Raw genomic sequence first — 17,527 nt, 5'->3', positions numbered from 1 at the left:
CTCTAGCCTCACAGCACATAGCATTTCCATGCAGTCCAGAAAGGCCTGGTACCTCGCCCAGTCCTCTGGCGTCCTGCAGGCAGCGAGGTGCCTCGGGATGGGTGTTGCTCCATGCTGATGCCCATGCCCTGGGCTGGGGAGAGGTGTGCGTGCCCCACAGACAGGTGCTGCTGTCCTGCTTCAGCACCTATGAAACCTGCACCCCTTGGCCTGGGCAGCAAGAGAGCAGCAGGGCTTTCAAGTGAGAGGAGCCAGCTACCAACATAAGCTGTTTTTTTTTTTTTTTTTTTTTTTTTTTTTTGGCTGAATAATAAGATCAGGTTAAAGGGAAGTGAGTAGAAGGGGGAACTTCATATAAATACAGTCAAATGAAACACAGCAGTGAGCTCACAATTTTCTGTCCAAGTTAAGCACTCTTTTACATGGCAGCACTAAAGGAGTATGAGGGGCTGGGGTGTAATAGATAGCGAGAAATAATTAAATGCAGGTGACCCATCAGGCTGGGCTCACAGCTAGCATATATGACCCCATGGTATTTTTCCTCTGAGCCTCACCCTCTACTTGTTTGCTTATTTCACTGTATGGGCTTGTCTCTGATGAGGCTGTCCTGGTGTGCTTTCCTGATACTGTATTATGTGACCCTAATTCTGTTTGGGGCACAATTTCCAAATTTAGTGTACGCCACTTTGGGACAGATGAGGGATCCAAGATACCGAGATGACGTGAGCTGTGTTGTGTGGCACCAGGTGAAGGATTTCATGATGCTCTGAATAGTACAAAAATAGAGAAAGGGGAATTCACCAGGAATCAGACCTCTGTAAGAGTTGATCTGAGTGATGGCTGACTGCTCCAGAGGAAAGATGTCAACTGTCTGATGTGGGCACCTGCAGGAGGAGAGAAGATGAGAGCAGTTCATTCTTCATGACCCCACTGCTGAAGGGCATGGGGAGAAAAAGCGCCTGGGCACCAAGGCCCCTTTCAGAGTGGCTGAAGGAACAGAGCAGGAGAAGTCCTGGTGCCTCCCCCAAAGGTGGTGAGAAGAAGACGCAGAGCAGCACTGATGGACAAGTGGAGGTGGGAGCATAGGATATGTGCAAGCGGAGAGCTGGGCAGCTGTGGTGCAGGCTCAGCAGGCTAGAGCCTTGTCTTGGCACCTGGCATTCTCATGCACTCAGCCGTAGGGTGAGCTCACAGGCCTTGCAGGGTGAGGCTCCTTCCAAGGAGCTGGAGAGATGTGGAGAGAGCACAAGTACTTGCCATCCTGAAAAGATCTCTGCTAAGCCACAGAGATGCTCTTGTTTATAGAGAGTGAAAAAGAAATAGAAAGAAAAAAAAGGAAAAGTAATAAAATTTTTCCACAAATTACAATCCTCCTTCCAGGTTTCCCAGAAGATTTCCACACAATTACTCTTGTGGTTTAATATGAGAAAATACAGATGGGTTTGCTTTGCAGGTGTCAGCCTTCACACTTGTGCTTCCTCAGTACGCAAAGGGAGAAGATTAGGTGGTTTGTTTTTGCAAAGCAGCTTGTTCACATTGCAGGGATGGACATCATAAGTCCCTGAACTTCTTTTTAGATAGTCTATAACTTCTCCTTGTCTCTGATTACTGGTAGCCGTCTTACTGCAGAAGAATTCATGCAACATTTGCTTCCTACATCCCATATATGGAAAACATTTATTGATAGCTTTTATCAAGCATACTTCAGGAAGAGAGAAGGAGGTAAATCAAGGAGGTCACCAATATTTTAGGTCCCTGAAAAAAACAGAATATTCTTAGCAGAAAAGAAAGGAAGAAAACTGCTGTCTCTTAATCTCTTTTCCTACTCTCTGACCCCATGTGAGCAAGCCACCACCATGGTTTGGAGTTTAGGACTCTGGAGCACAAACCTATTCCAGTATCTCATCTCTGATGCATCACTGAGAGACAAGAACTTCTTTCTGCAGTTATATATTAAAAAAAAGGGGAAAATCAGAATCAGCTAAGTTCAACATATTTTAAAACCTTCTCTGTTTGAAGCCTTTAGTGAGTGCTAAGGAACTGAAATCCCATATCAGAGCCCAGCAACACTGTCCAGTCAGAGCCAGCAAGCCTTGTGTTTCAGATGTTTCAATGCGTTGCTTTGAATAACAGGGGCCTGATGGACTTGGCCTGCATCAGCACCAGCATCCTCTCATCCTCATACTGTGAAGGAAAACAGGCTCATTGCTTCGCTGCGATGTTTCAAAGACAGCAGGCTTTTTCCACTCAGAGGAAGCAGTTCAGACACAGAGGGAGAGGTAAGGAACAAATTTATAGAAGTCCTGTGTTTTCCATTCAGATTATAATGAGGTGTTATTGGGAATGGTTGTCCCTGTTTGCTCTATGAGACATCTCCCATTCAATCCTCACGTACTTGCATTTGCAGATAGATTGACTGGGGCAAAAGTTTGGAGAGAGTCTGGAGCATCACCCTAACTCCCATGCAGATCTGTAGCAAGATGCCATAGGCACTGTGACCCCAAAATGTGTCATGTCTCCTCATTTCCCCCAGGTCCTTCTCCCCAGGGCTCACCTCTGCATGCATCATGGAGGCAGTTTGCTGGCAGCAAGACTGCAGCAGGGTCCTGCCATGTCACTGGGGCAGCCTTTGGTGCACCGATGGGTTAATTTCTTCTCTTGCCAGGCTGCTGGCCACCTTCCCCACTTCTTGGCAGCCTTCCATAGTTCCTGGAGAGCTGAGGTCCTGGAAGTTGTAGGACCCTAAACTCCCATACAGCCAACCTCTTTCACAGCTCCTCTAGAGAGGGCATGCTGGAGGTCCTAAACTCCCAGCTCCCAGTCACTCTAGGTGGTGGTGAACTGGAAGACTGGAAGTGACTGGCCCTGATTTTTAAGATGCCCGGGTTGCTGGGATAGTCCAGGTTTCCCTAGCTCCACCGCAAGTAGAATGAGTCTGGAAGTCCTGAAATGTAGATTTTGGGTTCCCATGACAGCTGACATGCCATACCAGCATCATGGATGTCCAAGCTCTGCCATTTTGGGGAGGCTTGCTGTGCTGATGACCATGGAACTGGGGGCATACGAGCTTCCAGGCTCTGCCAAGGGTCCAGGGGAGCCAAAATGTTCAGGTGAAGCACGAGGGAGCAGGTTGCAGCTCTCTCTGAACTCTGGCAGCAGTGGGGAGGCAGGAGCGCAGCAGGAGGGAGCAGCTCCCCCTTGGGGGCCTTGGGTCTGGCAGCCACTGCTGAGCGCAGGCCTGGGTGCCAGCCATGGTCCTGGAGCCAGGTCCTGGTGTGGCGGGACACTTCCCATCAGTGGCAGGCAGCTTGCGAGCTGAGTGGCTGAAAGCAGTTAAGGGCTTGCAGGAATCTGGCAGGAGCATTTCCAGAGTCCTGCAGGCCTCCCAGGTGGGAGCCTTGTGCCACACAAGTCACGATGTGCCCCTTACCAGGTGCCCATCTTTGGTGCACAGCCTGCCCGAACCATTGCTAAAGTCACAAGCTGGACCTTTTAACCTCTTTTTCCAATGTATAAAATGATCCTGTATATATGATACTATATATAAAATAATATTCTATCTATAAAATGATAAAATTTTACAGTAGCTCCTTAAACTTTTCTTTTTGAAGTCATGACAGTAACCATTTTGCTATAGCTAAGATATAGCATGTAGCATCACCAGGGAAAGCGGAGATGCACAGAAGTATGGAGGAAGGAGGTTTTTTAAAATCAAATTTGGGAAAGAGCTACAAGTTTTCCATAAGCCAGACTTTAAAGGGACTGGGATGTACAACAAAAGCCAAGCCAAATACTGAGAGAGATGTAAGCAATGAAAAAATGGGAAGTTGTTTAGCAACATACACAACACTGGAACAGCCATGCTGTAAGTTATGCATGCGTGCCAAATGTGTCTTGGGCTGCTGGTGCCAAAGCACTCAGCTAACCCTCAGAAAATGAACTCAGACACAGCGTGCTTACATTTCACTCTCAACAACAGCTTGGGAGGCAATGACTATACAGGAATATACAATACTTATTTATTTCAGACAACCACTTACGCAGAAAATGTTCTACAGCTTGGACTCTGTAATCCTAACCATATGCTGTTTAATAACTCCATATGCAAAGTGCATTGTACAGTTTCCACGTGCCTCCTTAGAACAGTGTGCGCTACCCTCCTGTAGCTCTGCACCGAATGCAACAGACTGCATACAGCTCTATGTAGTAACTTCGTCTTGAGCATCAGTCACCCCTCACAAGTCAACAAGTACATGACTATTTCTGCCATACCATGACAGAACCTGCTCTTTCGCTCTCTCTCAGAAAGGATGCCTTTGCTTTCTGGTAGAATAAAGCTATTACCAAATAGTACTTCTTCAGCATATGCATTGGCCTTCCTTTTGACCTCAGTTTCTCTCAGCGCACCAGGTCCACCTCTGCACTGGAATTTCTTTGGTGCTTCTTTGGGGAGAAGAGGCACCAAAAAGCCGGGCACACCTGTTTGATTCACAAACTGTGTTTGTTCTCACGGGGACCTTTGGGAATGGTTTAGTTCAGAAATTGCCTGTACTGCTGTAAAACTGGGCTCTGGGATTCCTTTGCAGGCTGAAATTGTATAGGGATGAAGAAATCTGGCGATAAGAAGCGAGTAGCAGGGTTTGGCTCCTCTGTCATCATGCAGAGGTGGCTGATATAATTTGTGTGTATGCTTTAAAAGCAGCCCACATTTCTTCTTGGATTGTTTTCTTGGCAATGCTGGAAGAGTTTTTAACATTTTTGAAGGATCTACAAGCAGAAGAATGCTGACAGAGAATGCTGTGATTTTTCTGTCTTTTTCCTCATGTCTGGGAAGAAAGGAGTGTTTGTATTTTCTTTTCAGTTTCCCACAGTAGAGCTTTAGGAAGAATATGTCATTTTGGGTTTGGAGGACAGTGTAGTATGCAGTGTCATCTGTAGCACAGGACATGCCAGAGGGGGCATTCTGCTTCCTTGCAGCTAAGAGGGAATAGCAGGAGGACCACATTTCCTCCCTGTAATAAAACTAGTCTTCCTTTTCATCAGGGACTTTTCTGCACTTGACACCCAGAATCTTCTGGCTACCAGAGGTGTGTCCTTCACAGTGAAGTTTCTGTTTGACTTGCTGTTTCTGTTTCAGAAAGTAAAATATTCAAGATAGTTTTTCCAGAACTGAACCCTTTTCTTGCAGGAATATTTGTAGCACAGCCACCAAAACTGTATTCCTAAGCACTTTAGTGAGAAAGCAAGTCATTTAGGTGAAAAGAAGACATCGTTCTATATCCAGTCACCTCTACATCTGAGCTGAGTCAAATGGCAACAAGCATTTCTGATTGGTTTTTGATTTACATTTTTTCTGTATCATACTTGGGATTTGAAATAGCGGGTCATAAGTCGAAACATGACATGTGAGTGTGTGTATGTGTTTGTGTGTGAAAGAGAAAGAGAGGGAGGAAGGTATCAGACACTCAACTAGACAGACGATTTTTAAAGGTTTTTCCAGCCCCAAGGTTAGGACAGATTATTAGAAAACCATTTGTCCTTTCTGTAGCAATTTTCATTTGGTCTTTTGACAGCTAATATCTCCACTTGCCAGCACACAATGAAATCAGCTGGTGTTTGTGCTGGCAAAAATGAAAGGGTTTTCTATTGTTCCATCCATTATATTATATTAGATTAAGAAGCTCATGCAGTTGGCTACCAATGACATGAGCTCAGACTACACTGAGCAATGATTCATGCTGCTGAATGCAGAATTTCCTAGGGAAGTCTGTCACTGAACAGGCAAACGTGAAACTCCTTTCATTTAAGTGTTCTGGGCCAGGGGTGAGCTATTCCACATTTATGCAGCACCTAGCACAGAGAAGTCCTGATTCTGACTGAAGCTTTGGGGTGCCATTAAGCAGGAGCAAGTCAGAATAACTGAAAAATTCCAACTGTCCTCTCCTGCCCTTTCCTGGGTGTCCTGGGAGCAGCCGCACCCGGGAAGCAGCAGCCCTGCCGGGCCTGTGCGCTGCCTTTCTCGTCGGCCCCCTCGGGAGCAGCATCAGCTCTTTGCCATTCTCTGCCCCCCGACGGGGACCTGCTGCTCTCGGGGGGGCCCTCGGTTCCCCGCCAGGGAGGCCTTTCTGCCCCACGCCTGGCTCGCCCTCTCCCCCGGCAGCACTAGCGGCGCTGCTGCTGCTGCTCAGTCCCCTCCCCTGCTGCTACGTGGCTCCGCCAGGTCGCTCCCCCGAGCGCTTGAAAGAGAGACAAAGAGCAGTGCACTAGTGCTGCAGAAACATGCTTTATTGCAGGGCAGTTCCAGGGGTGCGAGTCCAAAGCCCCCCTGCTCCTGGTGCGAGGCTCCCCTGCGCCCCAAGCGGGGAGCTCGGTGCTGACCGCGGACGACGTCCAACACGTGGCAGGGCTGCCCTTGTCACAGGGCCATAAGGCTGCTGCCAAGGGGGGTTTTCCTCCGCCTTTTTTTTTCCCTTTTTCCTTTCCTTTCTCTGTTTCTGTTTTCTATTTCCTGTTTTCCTTTCCTTTTGACTCTTTCCTGGTTTTCTCTTTCCTTTTTGCCTCTCATATTTTCTCTCCTTGTTTTCTATTCCCTTTTCTTTCTTTCCATTCTTTCCTTTTCTTTCTTTCTTTACATCTTTCCTTTTTTCTTTTCCTCCCTTTTCTTTTCTTTCCTTCTTTCATTTTCTCTTGCTTTCTTTTTCTCTCTCTCTCCAAAAGGAAAGACAAAAAGACAAAAGAGAAAGAAAGGAAAGAAAAGAAATAAGGAGAGACAAATAGGAAAGAAATAAGGAAAGAAAAAAGAAAATTGGAAAGAAAAAAGGAAAGAGAGAAGGGAAAGAGAAAAACGGAAAGAAAAAGCCAAAAAGGGGAAGAGGAAAAAAGGAAGTGGAGAAACAGGAAAGAGAAAAATAGGAAAAGAATAAAGGAAATAGAATAATGAAAGGAAGAAGGAAAGCGAAAAAAAGGAAAGACGACAGGAAAAAGACAGGAGAAAGAGGAAAGAGAAAAATGGCAAGAGAAAAAAGGAAACAAGGAGAGAGAAAAAAAGCAAGAGAAAAAATGAAAGAAGGAAAGAAAAGGAAGGAAAGAAGGAAAGGCAGCCTTATGGCCCTGTGACAAGGGCAGCCCTGCCGGGGCGTGCAGTGTGGTTTCCCGTGCTGGACGTCGTCTGCGGTCAGCACCGAGCTCCCCGCTTGGGGCGCAGGGGAGCCTCGCACCAGGAGCAGGGGGGCTTTGGACTCGCACCCCTGGAACTGCCCTGCAATAAAGCATGTTTCTGCAGCACTAGTGCACTGCTCTTTGTCTCTCTTTCAAGCGCTCGGGGGAGCGACCTGGCGGAGCCACGTAGCAGCAGGGGAGGGGACTGAGCAGCAGCAGCAGCGCCGCTAGTGCTGCCGGGGGAGAGGGCGAGCCAGGCGTGGGGCAGAAAGGCCTCCCTGGCGGGGAACCGAGGGCCCCCCCGAGAGCAGCAGGTCCCCGTCGGGGGGCAGAGAATGGCAAAGAGCTGATGCTGCTCCCGAGGGGGCCGACGAGAAAGGCAGCGCACAGGCCCGGCAGGGCTGCTGCTTCCCGGGTGCGGCTGCTCCCAGGACACCCAGGAAAGGGCAGGAGAGGACCCGGCCCGACAGCAGCCCTGCCTGGGAGCAGCAGCATGCTGGCAGGCTGCAACTGGAGAAGACGCCCCCTCCGTCGGCCCCTGCCAGCAGGGGCGCTCCCCTCCCCAGGCAGCTGGAGGACAGGGTCCCACTGCAACCTGCAAAAGGCAGTGGCCATTCTCTGGAGTTTGGAAATGATTTCTGGGTGGACTGACTCACGCACCAAGAAGACAGCTGCGGCACACTCTAGTCTGATGCAGTCATGGGTTTCTGAGCCTTCCTTTTGCTGTGGCTCCACTGAGCTGCCTGCACTGCTTCCGACACATTCAGTGGCTTTTCGCCATGGAAAATGGCTTCTCCCTACTGGGCACAGAAGGTGGTTGATGATGTGGAAGCAGCTCTGCTCTCCATGTCTGTGCTTGCACTGAATGAAATCCCTCTCAGGCATCGCTTCCAAGAAGGGCAGCAGACATTACAGAGGACATGGCCTCCAAGGGCCTGCACTGAAACCTGGCGGAGCTTTGAAGTTGCAGTTTGATGCTTTCCTTTACAGAAGTTGTTTTGCTGCCCATCTTCTGGAGACAGTTTGCCCACCTGAACTATAGCTGTAAAAATCATGACTCATAATTTAAAACTAAACAGAATCCCACCTGCAGCATTCCTCATGCCTTTGCTTTCCAGAGCTGCACGCATATGCAGTGGCTGGACTGTTTTCAGATCTGAACGACAGCACCGAGAAATGCTCTCCACCATAGCGATAGCATCCAGGCCGAGAAGGGTTGGGAACATGGAGGTGAGCAGAAAGGGAATCCAGGGGAGTGCTCTGCTTCTTCCTGGCAGCCCCCAAGGTGGCTGCAAGGGGGCCTGTGGTATTGCCTGTTTTATTATTTTCCCTCTCATGGCATAAGAACAGAGACCATCTAGTAGCCTTGAGTTTTTTTGCAGTAACAGCAGTAAAAAACTCTCATGATGAGCTGACACTCCTCGCCTGTATGCGTGTATGTATTATATACTGGCTGGGCCAACAGTTGGTAATGTATTTCTAAGTGTTACTGCTTCCAAGCGTCATCTTGGCGCAACCCAGATATCTATGTTTCATTTGCGAACTTAAGGAAGACTGATTCATCTTGGAAATCTGTTTTCTAGACATTATAAACCAGAGGCTCTTGAAAGCATTGTTTCCAAGAATGCTGTTTTTTTTCTTGTTTTACACTGCGTAGATGTGTTGTGGATATGAAGAGCCGACAAACAAACCCCTCGCCTTCCTTTAACACTGTGCAACAGCTCGTTAGATATGCCTGAAACAATTATGTGCCAGAAACAAAACTCAAAAAGGACAGGACTCTACACCACAGACAACATGAGGCTTCAAGCACTCTTAAGCAATAGCAGCTCATACACTTCCATTTTTACCCTGCTTTTTAAACTAGTTGATTTAACGTAATATGATTGTTGTACCTATCAGGAAGGCTACTCATGGTTGTGGTTTCTCCTCCACTGCACTGTGTACCTGGACAAGGACCATGTAACAGCCACATCTGCTTATTTTCTGGTTCAAATTTCTTCTTAAAATGCTTCTTTGCTATGGTATTTCCAGGAGATTTGACAGTGGTTAGGCTGTGAGTGAGATGGCCACTTCTTGGGCTGTCTCCGTTTCCTCATGCCATTCCACATCTCTCCAGTCATCCTTTGCTCCAGCATACAGTTAGATCTTTGATGGTTAGGGGGCTGGTTTCTGACTGTGTGTGCTCACTGACACCACTGAAAAGAAAGAAGTGCTTAAAATAACAAGACTAAGTTATTGGGGTAGTTGGTTACATGGGCTTTGAGCTATTGGTTCAATGGCATTATTTGCATGTCTTTTATTGTTCAAACAGGCCCTACTTTGTACCACCCAATTGCTTAGGAGTTAATTTGCAGAGAGATGTGAAGAGCTGGGCTGCCATAATCTGCAGTGGTATTGCCAAATGAGTTGCAAACTCTTGGCAGCTGCAAGCCCAGGTCCTCACTGCTGGAGGAGGGTTACAGTCCCTGCAGAGCAGCGCTGGACACTCATGCTGAGGTGGCTCCCACACTCACCTGTCTGCCCTTGCCCACCCTGCGGCCCACCAGTAGCGAGGCCTGGGCCAGACCTCAGGCACCTCCTCGGCTGTACGGTCCTGCATGTCTGATGTCTTCTCCTGTGCCCCAGATTGGGGGTGTGTGTGTGTGTGTGAAACTTTCACCTCAGCCCTTCTCTCCCTCCTGCCATGCTCCCATTTCCTCCTTCTTCAGTGGCCAACATGCAAAGAGACAGCAGGGAGTCCTTTCCTCCATCCCTCCACTGCCAAATTGCCCACTTAGGAACCGTGGCTGAATACAGGCACTGGGCTATTAATGGAAAACGGGCAACACAGTCAAGGGCATAAGGTGTGGCGGCTATCGCCCCAGCAAAATGTAACATGTTGTAAGGGGTCATTTGTGGTATCTGCCAAGGTCATGCCTGAGTGCACTGAAAACCTTTCCTCATCAGGAAACCAGTTTGTTATTTATCTTGAAATGTCCCACTCAGGGATCACAGTAAAAGAGACTTCTCCTTTTCCTCTTTCTTTTTTCTCCTCCTCTTCCTCCTCCATCTCTTCCTTCTCCTTCTGCTTCTCCTCTTTCTTCTTTTCCTCCTCTTCCTCTGTCTTCTCCTTCTCCTCCTCCTCCTTCTTCTCCTGCTCTTCCTCCTCCTTTTTCATTTTCTTCTTCACCTGACAAATGTCAAAGCAATTTCTGAGATCCTCATGTGAGAGAAGCCTCCTTTTGCCCCCTCCATAGCTGGCCACCCCCAGCGGTGGTGCTACCTCCCTACTGGAGTGCACCAGTGGGGGTTCAGCTCCCGGCAGCCCTTCACCTTTTCTGGGTACTCCCTGAGCACCAGCACACCCTGGGAAGGGGAGGCTGTGGCCAAAGGCAGAAGTGGCCAGGGCCCCTCTGCTGTGAGAGGTGTAAGAAGGGATCCAGGTGCTTGCAGCAGCACCAGACTATGCCTTTTGTTGACAATTTGATAGACATCAGTGCATTCTCCTAAAATATTCAAGTATAATAAAAGTATTTTTCTACCTCAATACGAGTGTGTTGTAAATATTTCACCATTTTTACTTAACATAAAGCAATGTTTTTTCCTGCAACTTAGCCATTCACCAGAAGGTGGGGCTTATGCCTTGTAAGCAAACTAGAATAAAAAGGTAATTTTTATAAAGTCGTTTGGATTCGAGGGTTTGAAATCTCTCTTCTCTCCTCCCTGTTTTGCAGAGGAAATCCTTCTGGATGTGCATGACAACTCCCCAGGCCATGACAACTCCCCAGGGAGTCTTAAATGGTCCCAGCACAGTCTAATTAAGCCAAAATATGATCACCTAAGACACGTCAAAGTCTAGAATCTTTGTACTGAGAGACACTACTGACTTTCTTCTGGATTACTGGGAAACTAATGAATGGGACAGAGAGAAGGATTTGTCTCATGTTTCTGCCTCAATTCCCAAAGGCACACAGTGTAATCGCTGAGTGTCTGTGGGTCAGAAGCTAGTTGGTGTGATTCCTGTGTGGTCATTAGTGATGCGGTAGTGGGTAGTGATGATGTGGTTGGTGTGCCTGTTGGCATTGCTGGGTCTCACAGCAGCCCATGAGAAGGCCCTGTGTGCACAACCCACTGCTGCCTTGCAGCGAAGAGCAGTCTCATACTGCAGCTTTAACTCGTCAGCTGCAACCAAGTGCTCCAGCAGCAGGAAGTCTTTCTGGTATCATGGACCCAAACCACACAGTGCCTCAAGGATAAGTGTCTCAAACATTGAACTCAAATCAACTCTGTGAGGGCACGACAGAGCAACAGAGCATGGACTGAGATGCTTGCGGTGACCTGTGTCACTTGGATGCTACACAGCAATGGTCTGTATGAAAAGGAGTTTTCTAAGTGCTTTCTGCTTAGGTAGACAATGTTGCTTTAGTCCACTCAGAGTCATACTGGATCAAATTTAGGTAATTAACTGGAAGTTGGCTAGCTCTGGCTAGCTGCTTGAGGGACTTACTCTGGACTAAGATTTCATACTGAGCAGTACTTGATTAAAACCAAAGTATCTCCCTAAGTTTTTCTCCGCGTTAGTCAAGGCACAGGGAGAAAGGGAAACTGCCTTCTCTGAATGATGCATGGGGTATTTCAGTCACAACAGCCCTTGTTTGTGGTGCTTTTTTACAGCCCAGCGTGATGCAGTTGGAATTCAGACATCTTTGGTGCGAGATCCTTTAGGGTGTCTAAAACGGCTCTAAGTGAAGGAGCTGACTCAAGGACATGGGTGGGATGAGCTGTTGATGCCTCCTCCGTTTGTGACATTCCTACTGAAATCAGGTGACCAAAGGTGCTGCTCTGTGTAGTGGCAGCCCACATCACAGCCACACAAATGTCTGCTCTTGGTTACACCACAGTTTTACCTAGATCGATGTCCTGTCTTTCACAATGGCCAAAGGCTGATGACTAGAGAAGAGTGCAAGAAAAAAGTAAATGCATAGTGATTGTTCCCAAGAGTAGTCATCTGTCTGGCAGTAATTTCTGGCTGAGGGATTTATTGAACTAGGGGTGATACTTTAATATTCAATTGCCCTCTTAGAGAGTTTGAGTAGTTCTAGTGGGCAGTTTTCCTAGTTCCTGTTTGTCCTATGGCTAAATTCCCCCCTCTGCAATTTAGAAATACTATGAAAGGTATTTAGTTCTAATGGACCCTTTAGACATCACCTTAATGTTGAATGCAATATATTTCTTCAATTAACCATCTAGGCGCTGGCAATTGATTAGGAAAATCCATTTCTTCCAGTTTTACACCATTATTCATCAAACACCCACTCAAGATAGCAACAGCCAAGTGAGGTGGCCAAAAATTCATTGAGTCTATTCAATCTTTTACAGCCTTAAAATTAATGAATAGGCTTATAGCAATATTGGCAGTTACCAGAAGTTAACCACAAATAAGCATGAGGTTAACACCACAAATCCACTTGCTCAGGAAGTTCTTGAAACAAATCTGAAATGCAGTGTTCCTGTCTGACAGCAGAGAACAAACTAAGCATTTTTCTTAGCTCTTAAAATGCATTTAAATGCCAGCATTCTCAAGGTGAAATTTGGTTTCTGAAAGGAATTTGCATCAAAATTATCTCTGTACCCACTTCCCCAGAAAAGAGTTGATTGTCCCTTATTTTCATAACCTCTGTGCCAAGTATCCCAAGTATGAGGAAATATCGAGTTCTGCATCTTACTCGCAGCAGCGTTTTCCCTTCAGGCAGTCTCCTCTCCTCCTGTCAGAACAATTCATGCCAATTCCATTTGCAGGATTGTTCAGAGGAGGCAGTGCCACCCAGCACAGCCTTGACTGTGAGGGGTAGCAGCTGTACCTTATTAATTCTGGTGCCACCAGAGCCCCATCGAGATTGATGCCTTGTTCTTCTGCCTGTTGTACAGCAAGAGAAAAGAGATGAACCCTGCCCAGATGTGCCTACAAGCAGAAAAAGGAAAGAGGTTGTGCTTACAACAGCCAGGCACCAGAAACTGCTGAGAAATGAGCATGAAACAGTGAGGGCTTTTCTAAAGGTGGGTGCTTGGGGATGTGTCTACATTACCTAGAAGTATAAATGCGAAGGGGATTAGTTAAATCTCTTTATATCTCTACATGGATGTTCTCATTTAAAGTGAAGGTGACCTTTGTCTGGTGACTCAGTTCATGTTAGTCAACCATTTGCAACAATTTTCATGAATTCTAATAAATTTTTCTGAGTGTCCCAATGTGTACAGGCCATAGTACAATTCTTTCATTTGCCTGGCTGGGGCTAGAAGAAGAGAGAGCAGAAGGAAAAGGAGTCATTCTGTTTAGTCAGGTCAGAAACTTGAGGTCTGAGTGCTTTGTGAAAGAGATGAGGCTTAAGCAGAGACCAGGTACCTCCTGTTCACAGCAATTGTTCACATGCAGAAGGTCTATATGGGAGAAAGCAAGGCAGTGTCAAAGGATGGCAGAGGCTGGGAATAGTCATCTAGGAAGAGTCTGGAAGATGAAAAGAGAAGTTTGTACTTGATGGGGTGGAACTTGGGGGGATGATAGGACATGAAGGGGCAAAAATAGAGAGGAAAATGATTTAGAGAGTAGCACTCTGAAGGGATTTGGTGCAGGAGCAAACAAAACTGGAAAGGAGGAGGGCTTTGAAATGATATGAGCTAAGGAAGAAGGTTCTGGTATGTGAACTGAGAAAAAAAGGTCAGATTTTAGAGAGGTTGTGGAAGATGAAGAAAGGTGAGACACAGAAACAGTCGTATCTAGAGAAAGGAGAAGGAAAGATGATATCTAGGAAAAAGACTGAGATGAGTTAGAAGAAACTGGTATTGACCTGTCAGACACAGAGAGCAGTGCTAAAGCAGACAGCATTACAGCCAGACTGACCAAAGAGGGAGAAGTCCATGGTGAAGGCAAAATCCATTTTACTGAGTCCAAAACATAGACCACAGGTGCAGGGCAAATCAAGAGAACAGAGCAAAGAGATAGGATGTTAGGTAGTCAAATGGACATTGGTGTGGAGATGAGGGTTGATGAGGATGTGGTTTGGAGGTAACAATGTAAGGAAAAGTCAAAGTCCAAGGGAGGGCATCAGAGAGCTATCAGGGGACAGCAATGCCAGGATTGGGCAAGAAGAAGTCAGAGGAAATAGTGTTGATGGGAAGAGGGTAAATAAGAGTAAGGAGATGTTGGAATTAGTAAAAATGAAAAGAAAAGCCCAGCAGCTTCTGTCCACTTCTCCCTCCTTGGACTAGAGAAATAGACCTAATCACTGAGAAAGGTGTGAGAGAGAAAAGGCAGGAGAAAGAAGACAACAAGGATGGAGAAATGGTGAGATGATATCACCCGAGGAGCAGGGAGGAAAGCTGAAAAGGGAGGAAATATGGGCAGGGAGAAGAAAACTGGCAGGACAAAGCAACAGCATTGGAGAGGGTAGGTAGGTGGGTGCAATGGAGCAGTTGGAGAAGAATGTGTACGGAAGAACTGGAGAAGACCTCTTGCAAAGGCTACTTGAAATCCAGTCTGCTTGCCGTTCCTAACAGAATGAGACACAGAGGTGACTCTTGCAGCAGCACCATCCTGAAGCCATCGCTAGCTCCCCCTCCTGCCAGGCTGAGCCACAATTCCCTTTATGGCACAAGGATCCTGACAGTCCATAATCCACACTCCCAGTTCAGATGTCTCCAAAAAATTGTCACTGAAGAAGAGAAAGAATTTCATTAATGCAAAGATGAAGGATAAAACACCCTGAATGAAATAAAAAAACACAGAAGAGCTTTGCCAGGCTGGCTCTGTGTTATGTTTCCAAACTACTGCTTCGAGTATGCAGAGCTAATACTTATTAGAAAAATCCTTCTCCTAAGGCAGTAGCAGCAGAGTTTCTCAGCTCCGGGGATCCCACGTTCCAGTGAAGTGTCACCTTCTTTTTCCTGGCTCACTGGACAGAGCTGAGTGCACCGGTGGTATCCTCCAGCATCCATCTGGCAGCCCCTGTGCCTGCAGAGCTCACCGCTCTCCGAGTTGTCTCCGAGATGGCTATGAGATCAGCCGTGCAATTCTGTGCCACTTCGGGGCTGTCCAAGGCTACAGACACAACAGAGATGGTTACTGCATGCTTGGAGAAATCTTCAGTGGGCAATGAGTTGTAACAGTTGAATATCAATAGCGTTTGCTGTGGAGCACTTTAACAGAAATACCCAGCTATTATAGGGTAGTAGTCAGAGCTTGGGGCAGAAAGCCTGGCTTTCCTCACAGTCCTGGTGACAGGAGTACCATTCATGAAGAAATCAGACACAACCCTTTCATGTTTTGGGGGTCAGTTTGCACAACAGTAGTATTGTTTCCAGTCTTAAGGCTGACATGAAGATTTAGGCAATCAGGCTCCTTGGTGTTTGCCTGGGAGGGCTCTTTTTGAAGAGGAGGGGAAAATGCAAATGTTGAAGGACTAAGGATTGCAGAAGAATTGCTTGAAGTGTGTGAAGAACTAGGGGAACTCGAGCTAAGTCACATAGGCAAGCTGAATGGAAGGGATTCCTGGTCAGGATACCCTTTTAAAGCTAGCGTTAAATATCCTGGGCTGTGCATAGATCACGCATGGGTTTAATAGATGTGACTGATATTTCTGCTTTATATTCATCATATAACATGTTGTAAAGCTCTTTAAGAAACCTTGAATTGAAAATATATCTAAAGTCAACTTTTTTGGGGGGGAGATATTTGATCTTTAGGTATATCTACTTAATGAAAAGTCATGTCTGGTCAATGCTTTTTTGCAATTATGTCTTTAAGATCTGCAACCATGAGTAACTCCAAATATTTTAATTCACTGTGAATCACCCTAAAGGTTGAAAATCTTTTATCTTTCTTCCAGATGTCAGTAGATACACCCACAATTAATTCCAGGCATTAAATACCACAGGTTCAAAGCCTCCAAATGCTGAAAATCAACATGTGCACTTTACCATGTTTTCTGGGTACCATTACAGAGTAGTAAGGTGATTCCAGTAAAGTGACAGGCAGCAAACTTACAGGGCCTTGCTGTGTAGCAACTGTAAGAATTACTCTTGACTAGTGAGATGCCTCTCCGCCTTGTTACTGACTAAATCAAACACTAGTTTGAAATTCATTGCACTGGGTGCCTGCCAGAAAATGTAGTGCAATGCAGTTTATTTGAATTCCAAATGTTCTCAGTAGGACTGAAGTTGAGTAAACAATATCCCTAAAAAGACACTTTGAGACCAAAGCAGTTACAGTCACCAAGGAAAAAGTAACCTGAAGGCATTGATCAATCTGAATTTTTTTCTTGCCAAATAAAGAAATGCAACAATAGGCTGCTTTTTTAACAGAAGGAACTCAAAGAAGGAATATCACTGTAAAAAATAAAGTTGTTTTCACACTCTCTTGTTTCCAGGAACTTAATATTTTATAGAGTTCTTATGAGGAATGGGCATGTAGCTTGTTCTTCGACAGGGAGGAGGGGGAGAGTTAGGGAAAACAAGTTTGGTCAAATGTCTAAATCAGCATGGTTTATATGGGTCCAGCAGACATTTATTAGAGTTGGGAAATAACTTTCATCTTCATGGAGCACGCCTGATCCTCTCACAATCCCTATGAGTATCCAGCCCACCCTTGCAGCAATAGAGCTCCCCATCTGTGGGCTCGCAAAGTGGGATTTGCCCTGTAATTGCTCCTCTGAGCTGCTGCCCATGGTGTCACTAAGCACAGAAAAGCAGAGAGTAGGGGCATCACTTCCAGCGTGCTCAATGCTCCCAGTTTCTGGCAGAGTGTGGTAGCCCCTGAGGCAAGAGTTAAGGGGAGGAGGAGGAGGAGTGTGGGGGTCTAGAAGATCTGAGCTCTGTCCATCAGGTAGCCTGTCTGTGTTGCAGGGCACCACCCGGACAACTCAGATAATAGCCTTTTTCCTTTGGAGCTGTGATGAAAATCAGTTTATTTTGTCAGATGGGCATAAGTCAGGGTTTATTGTAGAGCCTCAGCCTCTGCCTCCTCTTGAAGCTTTTTTTCAATGCAGCGTTTTCACGTTAGCACCAGCTGCTGCATGGAGACACGAGAGCCATGCAGGAACTGCAGCTTTGAAACTCCACATGTCTTTTTGGTTAAGTGATCTTCTGTTGTGCAGGGCTCTGTGCAAAAATGAGGCAGCTTTTTCCTCTTTTAGCAACAGTCATGATCTTGTTTAATTTGGAAGAGTCCTTGGTAAGAAAGGCCAAGCTGACACATCTTTTGTTAGACAGCTGCTTGCCAAGATGAAGCGTTAAGGACTCAATACCTCTTTGTGTTGACTGTGAGCCTCAACAGTTGAAATAGTCCTGGATCTTGTGAGCTGCGATTGCTTCTCTCACAGTGCCTCATCCTTGA

At 46.4% G+C, this 17,527-nt stretch overlaps 1 long non-coding RNA gene across 1 annotated transcript; it reads left to right on the top strand.

The window, feature by feature from the left end:
• The first annotated feature begins 6,192 nt into the window (after positions 1 to 6,192).
• On the top strand, positions 6,193 to 16,550 carry LOC112988951 (uncharacterized). The gene is made up of 2 exons (XR_003260666.2): positions 6,193 to 8,388; positions 10,875 to 16,550. It is a non-coding gene; the product is annotated as an uncharacterized LOC112988951 (long non-coding RNA).
• Positions 16,551 to 17,527: the final 977 nt, after the last annotated feature.

The sequence above is a fragment of the Dromaius novaehollandiae genome, chromosome 3 (assembly GCF_036370855.1).
Source record: "Dromaius novaehollandiae isolate bDroNov1 chromosome 3, bDroNov1.hap1, whole genome shotgun sequence".
Lineage (NCBI taxonomy): Eukaryota > Metazoa > Chordata > Aves > Casuariiformes > Dromaiidae > Dromaius > Dromaius novaehollandiae.
The sequence above is the reverse complement of the archived record's forward strand: the minus strand, read 5'-3'. Positions and strand labels throughout refer to the sequence as shown.